This window comes from Prionailurus viverrinus, chromosome D4 (genome assembly GCF_022837055.1).
Source record: "Prionailurus viverrinus isolate Anna chromosome D4, UM_Priviv_1.0, whole genome shotgun sequence".
In the NCBI taxonomy this organism is placed as follows: domain Eukaryota; kingdom Metazoa; phylum Chordata; class Mammalia; order Carnivora; family Felidae; genus Prionailurus; species Prionailurus viverrinus.
This window is the reverse complement of record NC_062573.1, coordinates 85,935,813-85,948,356: the sequence shown is the minus strand read 5'-3', so window position 1 is coordinate 85,948,356 and position 12,544 is coordinate 85,935,813.

Here is a 12,544-nt window from a genome sequence, read left to right as displayed (position 1 = left end):
AAAATATAGAAATGGAAGGAAAACTTCCAAAGTCATTGTATAAGACTAGCATTACCCTGATTCCAAAACCAGATAAAGACTCAAGTAAAAAAGAAAACTACAGGGGCGCCTGGGTGGCGCAGTCGGTTAAGCGTCCAACTTCAGCCAGGTCACAATCTCGCGGTCCGGGAGTTCAAGCCCCGTGTCAGGCTCTGGGCTGATGGCTCAGAGCCTGGAGCCTGCTTCCGATTCTGTGTCTCCCTCTCTCTCTGCCCCTCCCCCATTCATGCTCTGTCTCTCTCTGTCCCAAAAATAAATAAACGTTGAGAAAAAAATTAAAAAAAAAAAAGAAAAAGAAAACTACAGACCAATATCCCTGATGAACATGGACACAAAAAAAATCTCAACAAAATACTAGGATATCAAATCCAACCATACATTAAAAGAATCATTCACCATGAGGACCCTGGGTGGCTCAGTAGTTAAGTGTCTGACTCTTGATTTTGGCTCAGGTCATGATCTCAAGGTTTGTGAGTTCACATTGGGCTCTGTGCTGACTGTGTGGAGTCTTCTTGAGATATATTCTCTCTCTCTCTCTCTTTCTCTCTTTCTCTCTCTCTCCCCTCCCCTACTCTCCCTCTCTCTCTCAAAATAAATAAACTTAAAAAAAGAATCATTCACCATGATCAAGTGGGATTTATTCCTGGGTTGCAATAGTGATTCAATATTTGCAAATCAAACAACATGATACACCACATTAATAAAATAAAGGATAAGAATCATATGATCTTGTCAACAGATGCAGAAATAGCATTTCACAAAATACGGCATCCATTCTTGATAAAAATCCTCAACAAAGTACAGATAGAGGGAAACATACCTCAACATCATAAAGGCCGTATATGAAAAACCCACAGTTAATATCATCCTCAGTAGGGTATAAGTGAGAGCTTTTCCTCTATGGTCAGGAGTAAGACACAGATGTGTACTATCAACACTGTTGAGAGGTTAAAGAACATTCTATTAAAGAATGAATGGGTTAACCAGGAAATTAAAAAAGAAATTAAAAAAATACATGGAAGCACATGAAAACAAAACATGACAATCCAAATCCTTTGGCATGCATCAAAGGCAGTCCTAAGAGGCAAGTATATTGCAATGCAGGCCTATATCAAGGAGCAAAAAAGTCCCCAGTACACAACCTAACCTTACACTAAAGGAGCTAGAACAGGCAAAGCAAATAAAGCCTAAAGCCAGAAGAAGAATGAAATAATAAAGATTAGAGCAGAAATAATGATATACAAACAACAACAAACAGTAGAAAAGATCAATGAAACTAAGAACTGTTCTTTGAAGGAATAAACAAATTGATAAACCCTTAGCCAGACTTATCAAAAAGAGAAAGGACACAAATAGATAAAATCACAAATAAAAGAGGATAGATTACAATCAATCCCACAGAAATACAATTATAAGAGAATACTATGAAAAACTATATGCCAACAAACTGGGCAATCTGGAATAAATGCACAAATTCCTAGAAACTGATGCATTGTCAAAACTGAAACAGGAGGAAACAAATCTGAACAGACCTATAACCAACAAAGAAATTGAATCCATCATCAAAAAACTCCCAACAAGAGTCTTGGGCTAGATGGCTTCCCAGGGGAATTCTACCAGCTATATCTATATATTTATATATCTATATCTATATGTATCTATATATCTATATCTATATTTATATATCTATATATCTATTGTGTATTCATTTTGAGAGAGAGAGAAAGAGAATGTGTGGGGGAGGGAGAGAGTGGGAGAGAATCCCAAGCCAGCTCTGCACTGTCAGCACAGAGCCTGACTCAGGGCTTGATTCCATGAACTGTTAGATCATGACCTGAGCCAAAACCAAGAGTTGGAGACTTAACCGACTGAGTCACCCAGGCTCCCCTACCAGATATTTAAAGAAGAGTTAATACCTATTCTTTTCAAACTGTTCCAAAAAACAGAAATTTCAAACTCATTCTATAAGGCAAACATTACCTTGATTCCAAAACCAAAGACCCCACTAAAAAGGAGAATTACAGGCCAATATTCCTAATGAACATGGATGCAAAAATTCTCAACAGGATACTAGCACATCAAATTCAACAGTACATTAAAAGAACTATTCACCATGATTAAGTGGGACTTATTTCTGGGCTGCAGGGATGGTTCAGTATTCACAAATCAATCAACATGATACACTACATTAATAAAAGAAAGGATAAGAACCATATATATGATTCTGTCGCTGGATACAGAAAAAGCATTTGAGAAATACAGCTCCATTATTGATTAAAAACAAACAAAGGAGAGATAGATGGAACATACCTCAACATCAAGAACACTATATACGAAAGACCCACAGCTCATATAATCCTCAACAGGGAAAAACTGAAACTGAGAGCTTTTCCCCTATGGTCAGGAACAAGACACAGATTTCCACTCTCACCATTACTTTTTAACACGGTACTGGAAATCTTAGCCTCAGGAATCAGACAAAAAGAAATTAAAGGCATCCAAATCAGCAAGGAAGAATTCAAACTTTCACTATTCAGATGACATGAAAGCTTATGTATAAAACCTGAAAATCTCCACCAAAAAACCCTGCAAGAATACATGAATTCAGCAAAGTCACAAGATATAAAATCAATGTACAGAAATCTGTTGCATTTGTATACACCGATAATTAAGCAGCAGAAAAAGAAATCAAAGAATAGATCCAATTTGCAATTGCACCAAAAGCAATTAGATACCTAGGAACAAACCTAACCAAAGAGGTAAAAGATCTGTACTCTGAAAACTATAGAACACTTATGAAAGAAATTTAAGAGGACACAAAGAAATAGAAAAGCATTCCATGCTCACGGATTGGAAGAACAAACATTGTTAAAATGTCTGTACTACCCCCAAACAATCTATACATTGAATTCAATCCCTATCAAAATACCACCAGCATTTTTCACAGAGCTAGAATAAACAATCCTAAAACTTTTATGGTACCGCAAAAGACCCTGAATAGCCAAAGCAATCCTGAAAAACAAAAACAAAACTGGAGGCATCACGATTCTGGATTTCAAGCTATACTACAAAGCTGTAGTCATCAAGACAGTATGGTACTGGCACAAAAACAGACACAAAGATCAACAGAACAGAAAAGAAAACCCAGAAATGGACCCACAACTATATGGCCAACTCATCTTTGACAAAGCAAGAAAGAGTATCCAGTGGAAAAAAGACAGTCACTCCACAAATGATGCTGGGAAAACTGGACAGCAACATGCAGAAGAATGAAACTAGGCCACTTTCTTACACCATACACAAAAATAAATTCAAAATGGATGAAAGGCCTAAATATGAGACAGGAATCATTCAAGGTACTAGAGGAGAGGACTTGCAGCATCTCCTGACCTCAGCCATAGCAACTTCTTACTAGACAAGTTGCCAAAGGCAAGGGAAACAAAAGCAAACATGAACTATTGGGACTTCATCAAGATAAAGATGTGAAAGTGAAAGAAACAACAAAACTAAAAGGCAGCCTACAGAATAGAAGATAATTGCAAATGATATATCGGATAAAGGGTTCATATCCAAAATCTATAAAGAATTTATCAAACTCAACACCCAGAAAACAAACAACCCAGTTAAGAAACTGGCAGAAGACATGAATAGACACTTTTCAAAAGAAGACATCCAGATGGCTAACAGACACATGAAAAGATGCTCAACGTCACTCATTGTCAGGGAAACACAAATCAAAACAACCATGAGATACAACCTCACACCTGTCAGAATGGCTAAAATTAACACAAGAAACAACAGATGTTGGTGAGGATTCAGAGAAAGGGGAACCCTTTTGCACTGTTGGTGGGAATGCAAACTGGTGCACCCACTCTGGAAAACAGTATGGAGGTTCCTCAAGAAACTAAATATAGAACTACCCTATGATTCAGAAATTACACTATTAGGTGTTTGTCCAAGGGATACAAAAATACATATTCGAAGGGGTATATGAACCCCAATGTTTATAACAGCATTATCAACAATAAACAAAATATGGAGAGAGACCAAAGGTTCATCAACTTATAAAGAAGATGTAGTGTGTGTGTGTGTATGTGTGTGTGTGTGTGTGTGTGTGTGTGTGTATACACACACATACTATGGAATCTTTTACTCAGTTATCAAAAAGAATAAAATCTTGGGGCACCTGGGTGGCTTGGTCGGTTAAGCATCCGACTTCGGCTCAGGTCATGATCTCACAGTCCATGAGTTCGAGCCCCGCGTCAGGCTCTGTGCTGACAGCATAGAGCCTGAAGCCTGTTTCAGATTCTGTGTCTCCCTCTCTCTCTGCCCCTCCCCTGTTCATGCTCTGTCTCTGTCTCAAAAATAAACGTTAAAAAAATAAAATAAAATAAAATCTTGCCATTTGCAACAACATGGATGGAGCTAGAATATATTGTGCTAAGCGAAATAAGTCAATCAGAAAAAGACAAATACCATATGATTTCACTCATGTGGAATTTAAGAAAGAAAAGAGATGAACATATGGGAAGGGAGGCGAATCAAGGACAGAAGTAAACAAACCACAAGAGACTCTAAATTTTTTTGTTTATTTATTTGAGATAGAGAGCATGCGTGCACATGTACGTGCGAGTAGGGGTAGAACAGAGAGGGAGTGAGAGAATCCCAAGCAGGCTCCACACTATCAGCACAGAGCCTGATGTGGGCCTCAAACCCAGGAACCATGAGATCATAACCTGAGCCAAAACCAAGAGCCGGCCACTCGACTGACTGAAGCCACCCAAGCGCTCCCAGATTTTTTTTATTAGCAATGTTTCTTGATAGTTTCTTTTATATTTTCCCTGGAATGTTTTATGTCCTTTGTCGGTATGCATATTGGGTCTTTGTCCTTGTTTGTAATAGTCTTCTGCTTCATATATGTTGCAAGTACTTTTGTTTATAGTAGGCTTTCTATAAAATTTATGGTGATTTTAAGTATGTCCACAAATACTTTGATATTCCTCCCTTGGAGAAATTGATCTTATTAATCCCTATCTTTCAGCACGACTGGAGTGTGAATGACTTCCTTTTTTGCACAGAATGTGGCAGTGACACTGTCTGACTTCCAATACTAGGTAATGAAAGGCACTGCAGACTTGTCCTCTCTCTCAAATCACTCTCTGGAGAAAGCCAACCATCACATTGTGAGGACACTCAGTCCTTTGAAGAGGCCTGTGTGGTGAGGAACTGAGACTTCCCACCCACAGCCATGAGAGTGAGCTATCATGGAAGTGGATTCCAGTCCCAGTCAGATGATCACAGCCCTAGCCAGTACCATCCCCAGAAGCCTGACCTTCAGAAACTGTGTGAAATAATTAATATTTGATTGCTTAAACTGTTAAATATTGTGGTGATTTGTTATACAACGGACTACATACAATTTTAAACTTTGTAGTGAAACTATGTACAGAGAAATGGATAAAACATAGATGTACAGTTTAGCAAAGTATTATAAAGCAAACACTAATGCAATTACTACTCAGGTTAAGAAATAGAAAACTGCAGGTCCCTAGAAAGAACATATGTGTTCTTTCATGATAAAAACCCTCTTAATCCACTTTATATGTAATCACAATCTTGAATCTTGAATTCGTGGTAATCAATTCTTTGTTTTGCTTCATGGTTTTACCCCCTATGTTTACATCTGTAAGTAATACCATTTCATTTTGCTTATTTTTGAATTGTATCTAAGTGTAACTGTACTAGATTTATTCTTTTATATCTTACTTCATTTGCTCAACCTTCTGTAAGATACATCAGTGTTGTTGCATGTAGCTGCATGTAGTCTGTTTATTTGTATTATTATTCCTGTTGTGTAACTCTGCCATAGAATATTTATTTTATTTTTGAACTCCTGGGGTTTTTTTTTTCTAATTTGGGGCTACTGAACACTTTTATGAAAAATCTTGTTCATATGTCATGGTTCACATGTGCAAAAGCTTCTAAAGATATATATTCCTAGGAGTGGTGATATGAGTACCTCTGACTTTACCATTTAATAAACATTTTTCCAAGGGGAGATACTAATATGCACTCTAGTGATGAATGAGTTCCTGTTGTGACATATCTTCAACATTTGTTACTTTTAAGCTTTCTAAGTTTCTTGCCAATCTGAGGGTTTAGAGTGGTATCTCACCATACCTTAATATACATTTCCTGAATAATAATTTTAAGTAAATTTTCATATTTGGCAATTCTTATTTATCAATTCCCATCTATTTTCCATTCTTTGCCTGCTCTTTCTCATTGAAGAGACTTTTTTAAAAAAAATTTTTAACGTTTATTTATTTTTGAGACAGAGAGAGACAGAGCATGAACGGGGGAGGGTCAGAGAGAGGGAGACACAGAATCTGAAACAGGCTCCAGGCTCTGAGCTGTCAGCACAGAGCCTGACGCGGGGCTCGAACTCACAGACTGCGAGATCATGACCTGAGTCGAAGTCCGCCATTTAACCAACTGAGCCACCCAGGCACCCCGAGACTTTTAAATATATATAGTCTACATTTTAACCCTTTGTTTATATATGTTGGAAAAATTTGACACCCTTACTTTATCTCTTCAAGTTTTAAGTGGTGCTTTTAATGCACAGAATTTTTATTTTATTTTTTTTTTTTTTCAACGTTTATTTATTTTTGGGACAGAGAGAGACAGAGCATGAACGGGGGAGGGGCAGAGAGAGAGGGAGACACAGAATCGGAAACAGGCTCCAGGCTCTGAGCCATCAGCCCAGAGCCTGACGCGGGGCTCGAACTCACGGACCGCGAGATCGTGACCTGGCTGAAGTCGGACGCTTAACCGACTGCGCCACCCAGGCGCCCCCAGAATTTTTAAATTTTAGTGTAAATTATAAATCTGTTCCTTAATGGGCAATTCTATTATGACTGATTTAAATAATTCTAACATACCACACAGTAAAAACAAACAAACTCTTCCATATGCTCACTCTTCTAAATGCTTTATAGTTTACTTTCCATGTGTCATAGAGTTGATCCTTGCATATGGTTTGAGGAAGAATTCGTTTTTTTTCCACATGGCTACTCAATTATCCCAACACTATTTATTTCTAAAAATTATCCTTCCTTCCCATTGCTCTTCAGTGTTACTTCCTGTTCTGTTGTGTTACTATGTCCATGGATCTGTTTCTGGGCTCTCCCTTCTTTCCTTGATCTCTCTCACCTTCCTCATCCCACTACCAACACTGTACTATCTTAATCTTCTTCATAACAAGTGTTCATATTACACCTTAATTTCATTTTTTTTATATGAAATTTATTGACAAATTGGTTTCCATACAACACCCAGTGCTCATCCCAAAAGGTGCCCTCCTCAATACCCATCACCCACCCTCGCCTCCCTCCCACCCCCCATCAACCCTCAGTTCTCAGTTTTTAACAGTCTCTTATGCTTTGGCTCTCTTCCACTCTAACCTCTTTTTTTTTTTTTTTCCTTCCCCTCCTCCATGGGTTTCTGTTGAGTTTCTCAGGATCCATATAAGAGTGAAACCATATGGCTTTCTCTGTATGGCTTATTTCACTTAGCATCACACTCTCCAGTTCCATCCACGTTGCTACAAAAGGCCATATTTCATTTTTTCTCATTGCCACGTAGTACTCCATTGTGTATATAAACCACAATTTCTTTATCCATTCATCAGTTGATGGACATTTAGGCTCTTTCCATAATTTGGCTATTGTTGAGAGTGCTGCTATGAACATTGGTGTACAAGTGGCCCTATGCATCAGTACTCCTGTATCCCTTGGATAAATTCCTAGCAGTGCTATTGCTGGGTCATAGGGTAGGTCTATTTTTAATTTTCTGAGGAACCTCCACACTGCTTTCCAGAGCGGCTGCACCAGTTTGCATTCCCACCAACAGTGCAAGAGGGTTCCCGTTTCTCCACATCCTCTCCAGCATCTATAGTCTCCTGATTTGTTCATTTTGGCCACTCTGACTGGCGTGAGGTGATACCTGAGTGTGGTTTTGATTTGTATTTCCCTGATAAGGAGCGACGCTGAACATCTTTTCATGTGCCTGTTGGCCATCCGGATGTCTTCTTTAGAGAAGTGTCTATTCATGTTTTCTGCCCATTTCTTCACTGGGTTATTTGTTTTTCGGGTGTGGTTTGGTGAGCTCTTTATAGATTTTGGATACTAGCCCTTTGTCCGATATGTCATTTGCGAATATCTTTTCCCATTCCGTTGGTTGCCTTTTAGTTTTGTTGGTTGTTTCCTTTGCTGTGCAGAAGCTTTTTATCTTCATAAGGTCCCAGTAATTCACTTTTGCTTTTAATTCCCTTGCCTTTGGGGATGTGTTGAGTAAGAGATTGCTACGGCTGAGGTCAGAGAGGTCTTTTCCTGCTTTCTCCTCTAAGGTTTTGATGGTTTCCTGTCTCACATTCAGGTCCTTTATCCATTTTGAGTTTATTTTTGTGAATGGTGTGAGAAAGTGGTCTAGTTTCAACCTTCTGCATGTTGCTGTCCAGTTCTCCCAGCACCATTTGTTAAAGAGACTGTCTTTTTTCCATTGGATGTTCTTTCCTGCTTTGTCAAAGATGAGTTGGCCATATGTTTGTGGGTCTAGTTCTGGGGTTTCTATTCTATTCCATTGGTCTATGTGTCTGTTTTTGTGCCACTTAATTTCATTTTTGACTGTTACAGGGGTGCTTGGGTGGCTCAGTTCGTTGAGCATATGACTTTAGCTCAGGTCATGATCTCATGGTTCATGAGTTCAACCCCTCCGTCAGACTCTGTGCTGACAGTTCAGAGCCTAGAGCCTGCTTCAGATTCTGTGTTTCTCTCTCTCTCTGCCCCTCCCCTGCCTGTGCTCTCTCTCAAAAAAATAAACATTAAAAAACAAGTACCGGGGTGCCTGGGTGGCGCAGTCGGTTAAGCGTCCGACTTCAGCCAGGTCACGATCTCGCGGTCCGTGAGTTCGAGCCCCGCGTCAGGCTCTGGGCTGATGGCTCAGAGCCTGGAGCCTGTTTCCGATTCTGTGTCTCCCTCTCTCTCTGCCCCTCCCCTGTTCATTCTCTGTCCCTCTCTGTCCCAAAAATAAATAAACGTTGAAAAAAAAATTAAAAAAAAAAAAAAAACAAGTACCATTTTTTACTGTTCCTTAGCTATTCTCAGCCCTCTGCATTTCCATGTTGTCAAATTCCAGACAAAAATGTATTGAGATTGTGTTGGGATTGCATTGGGGGGAAATATATAAACTGAGGATATTGATATATCCAGAGTCCTCTGATCCAGGAACATAATATTCTGCACTTACTTGGGTCTTCTTTAATAAATCTAATTAAAGATTTATAATTTCACTTAAAAAGACTGTATACACATTTTATTACATTTATTCCTAGGTACTTAAAACTTTTTAGTGCATTGGGATGCCTGGGTGGCTCAGTCAGTAGAGCACCTGACTCGATCTCTCTTAGGATTGTGAGTTCAAGCCCCACATTGGGTGTGGAGCCTACTTAAAAATAAAACTTTTTATTGCATTGTAATTAGTATCTCCTTTATTTTGTAAATAATTGGCATGTAGACAAACACTAGATTTTTATTTACTCATTTTTTATCTAGCAAAATTGTTAAAATGTCTTATTGATTAAAATAGTTGACCTGAAGTCTATTTGGGATTTGATACATATATTATCATCTTATTTCCAAAAAGGATAGTCTCTTATTTCATCCTTTCCAATCACTATACACTTATTTTTATGTACCTTACTGCTCAGGCTCAGTTCTCCAATAAAAATGTTAAACAGCAAGGAGCAGGGAGCCAACATGGTGGAGAAGTAGGGGGATCCATCCTTCCCGTCTCTCAAACAAAGAAGTGTAGAAGCCAAAGGACTTTGAACACCAGAGCTCAGGAGGAAAAGAGACTGAATCTACTAGGAAGAAAATGGGAAAGCTGGAAAAAAAGATAGGTGGGTAACTGCGAACTGGGGGAGATTAAAAAAAAGGCTGCGTGGACACAGAGGGGAGGAACCCCTTTCTGTGGAGAGACACGGGAGGAGAAAGAGTGGCTAGGGAAGTGCAGGGCCATATCTGGACAGGAGAAAGACCTCAACAAGATACTAGGCAAATCGAATTCAACAGCACATAAAAAGAATTATTCACCATGATCAAATGGAATTCATTCCTGAGCTGCACAGCTGCTTCAATATTCATAAATCAATGTGATATATCACATTAATAAAAGAAAAGATAAGAACCATATGATCCTCTCAATTGATGCAGAAAAAGCATTTGACAAAATTCAGCATCCTTTCTTAATAGAAACCCTCAAGAAAGTTGGGATAGAAGGAACACATTTAAACATCATAAAAGCCATTTATGAAAAGCCCACAGCTAATATCATCCTCAATGGGAAAAACCGAGAGCTTTCCCCCTGAGATCAGGAACACGACAGGGATGTCCACTCTCACTGCTGTTGTTTAACATAGGGTTGGAAGTTCTAGCATCAGCAATCAGACAACAAAATGAAATCAAAGCCATCAAAATTGGCATAATGAAGTCAAGCTTTCACTTTTTGCAGATGACATGATATACATGGAAAACCCAATAGACTCCACCAAAAGTCTGCTGTAACTGGTACATGAATTCAGCAAAGTCGCAGGATACAAAATTAATGTACAGAAATCAGTTGCATTTTTATACACCAATAATGGAGCAACAGAAAGACAAATAAAGAAACTGATCCCATTCACAATTGCACCAAGAAGCATAAAATACCTAGGAATAAACCTAACCAAAGATGTAAAAGATCTGTATGCTGAAAATTATAGAAAACTTATGAAGGAAATTGAAGAAGATACAAAGAAATGGAAAAACATTTCGTGCTCATGGATTGGAAGAACAAATATTGTTAAAATGTCAATACTACCCAAAGCTGTCTACATATTCAATGCAATCCCAATCAAAATTGCACCAGCATTCTTCTTGAAGCTAGAACAAGCAATCCTAAAATTGTATGGAACCACAAAAGACCCTGAATAGCCAAAGTAATATTGAAGAATACCAAAGCGGGAGACATCACAATCCCAGACTTTAGCCTCTACTACAAAGCTGTAATCATCAACACAGTATGGTATTGGCACAAAAACAGACACACAGACCAATGGAATAGAGACTCCAGAATTGGACCCACAAACGTATGGCCAACTAATCTTTGACAAAGCAGGAAAGAGTGTCCAATGGAAAAAAGACAGTCTCTTTAACAAATGGTGCTGGGAGAACTGGACAGCAACATGCAGAAGGTTGAAACTAAACCACTTTCTTACACCATTCACAAAAATAAACTCAAAATGGATGAAGGAACTGAATGTGAGACAGGAAACCATCAAAACCCTAGAGGAGAAAGCAGGAAAAAACCTCTCTGTCCTCAGCCGCAGCAATTTCTTACTTGACACATCTCCAAAGGCAAGGGAATTAAAAGCAAAAATGAACTATTGGGACCTCATTAAGATAAAAAGCTTCTGCACTGCAAAGGAAACAATCAACAAAACTAAAAGGCAACCAATGGAATCAGAAAAGATATTTGCAAATAACATATCGGATAAAGGGCTAGTATCCAAAATCTATAAAGAACTTACCAAACTCCACACTCAAAAAACAAATAATCCAGTGAAGAAATGGGTAGAAGACATGAATAGACACTTTTCTAAAGAAGACATCCAGATGGCCAACAGGCACATGAAAAGATGCTCAACGTCACTTCTCATCAGGGAAATACAAATCAAAACCACATGGAGATACCACCTCACGCCAATCAGAGTGGCTAGAATGAACAAATCAGGAGACTATAGATGCTTGAGAGGATGTGGAGAAATGGGAACCCTCTTGCACTGTTGATGGGAATGCAAACTGGTACAGCCGCTCTTGAAAACAGTGTGGAGGTTCCTCAAAAAATTAAAAATAGATCTACCCTATGACCCAGCAATAGCACTGCTAGGAATCTACCCAAGGGATACAGGAGTGCTGATGCATAGGGGCACTTGTACCCCAATGTTTATAGCAGCACTTTCAACAATAGTCAAATTATGGAAAGAGCCTAAATGCTCATCAACTGACAAATGGATAAAGAAGATGTGGCTTATATATACAATGGAATACTACTTGGCAATGAGAAAGAATGAAATCCTGCATTTTCAGTAACATGGATGGAACTGGAGGGTTCCATGCTGAGTGAAATAAGTCAGTCAGAGAAAGACAGACACCATATGTTTTTACTCATATGTAGATCCTGAGAAACTTAACAGAAAACCAGGGGGGAGGGGAAGGGGAAAAAAAAGTTACCGAGAGGGAAATAGGCAATCCATAAGGGATTCTTAAATACTGAGAACTGAGGGTTGATGAGGGAGTGGAGGAGAGGGGGAAAGTGGGTGATGGGCATTGAGGAGGGCACCTGTTGAGATGAGCACTGGGTGTTGTATGGAAACCAATTTGACAATAAATTATGTAGATATAGA